Below are 1,684 nucleotides of genomic sequence, written 5' to 3' on the forward strand. Positions count from 1 at the left end.
AAGAACTTCACTGATAAGAAAAGCTAAAGGAGTTCATCACCACCAAACCAGTATTATATGAAATGCTGAAAGGTATCCTTTAAGAAGAGGAAGAAGAAGAAGAAGGTAAAGATACAAATTATGAACAACAAATACACATCTATCAACAAGTGAATCTAAGAATCAAGTGAATAAATAATCTGATGAACAGAATGAATTGTTGATTATAATAGAATCAGAGGCATAGGAAGGGAGTGGACTTACTATTCTTGGGGGGGGGAAGGGATGTGGGGGACGGGGGAAGAGACTGGACAAAAATCGTGCACCTATGGAGGAAGACAGTGGGTGCGGAGTTAGGGGGGAGGGTGGGGTGGGAACTGGGTGGAGGGGAGTTATGGGGGGAAAAAAGAGGAACAAATGTAATAATCTGAACAATAAAGATTTAATTAAAAAATAAATGTATTACTTGATAAATTATTCAAGGATGATCTTCAAATTAAGCTACAGAGACCCATTTCTAACATTAGAGGTAGAGTAAATGTAAAATGACTACTAAAAAATAACTCCTGAAATACGATTGCGTCCCTTGAATTGATGCATTTAGTATGGTTATTTGAAAAAACATATATACATACATAAATATTGATGTTAAAGAAGTCTTTATTAGCCTGCAGGCCTATGGCATGGGACCTATACCATATAGGACACAATCTCTTCACACAGAATAATGATGATTTATCCCTTTTAGAAGTGAATAACATCTTTTTAGTAGTGTTGTTGGCAAAAATATAAAATGATACTAGTTCAAAATATGATGGCAACACACAAAAGTGGCCGATAGTTTGGGTCTTTGTTGCAGAGGTACAGTCTGTACAGTTTAACAAGGACTGGCTTTGACTCTTCATTTCAAAAGCATAAGTCTCTCCTGCCATACTGATTCCATCCCAGAGAATAGGATCCACAACTCCAACCTAAAAAGGCTATGGCTCAATGAAGAAAGTGGTTACTAATTAACAACAAAGATTAGGAGGCAAAATCATTATCAAAGTATTTGTAATCACAAGAACTTTAAAAATTCGGTACTTTGAAATTTCCCTCCTGAGGTATCTATGCTTTCTGTACATAGTCGTTAGTTAAACAGACACATTTTATCATTCCAAGTCGTACTTATAATTATGTCGCTTGGTGCTGAAAATTGATATTATGTCTTAGCACAAAATAGCAGCAATTACGTTTGGCAATTATATTTGGTGAGATGATCCTTTAGTGAGATGCAAAATAATGTTGAGAAGCCACCTGATTTTGTTTTTCTCCTCCCTCCTGATACTCTCAGAATCTTTAAGGAATTTTCAGAGGAGAAACCACAAGACCAGAATGAATGAGTAAAGACCATCTATGTTAGGCCCATGGACCATCAGATCTGCTCTAGTCCAATTAGCCTGCATTACTGCATCTCCAACAAGTGATCACCACAAATGAGTTCTACCTGACAAGCTAGATCAAGATCCATTTTTCTTCTCAGAAATTATTCACCATGCTTTTCCTGAAACTTTGGCAAACTTTTTTTCCCAATCACTTACAATATCCCGGGCCATCATTAGCACCAATAGAGTCTAGTAATGAAGACACATCAAGTCAGGTGGAGTCTGAACACTGATTCTAAGGCTTTCTTAGATCTTCTTTTTCTTGAAGGGACTGGTTATGT

The sequence above is a fragment of the Myotis davidii genome, unplaced genomic scaffold (assembly GCF_000327345.1).
Source record: "Myotis davidii unplaced genomic scaffold, ASM32734v1 scaffold1017, whole genome shotgun sequence".
Taxonomy (NCBI): domain Eukaryota; kingdom Metazoa; phylum Chordata; class Mammalia; order Chiroptera; family Vespertilionidae; genus Myotis; species Myotis davidii.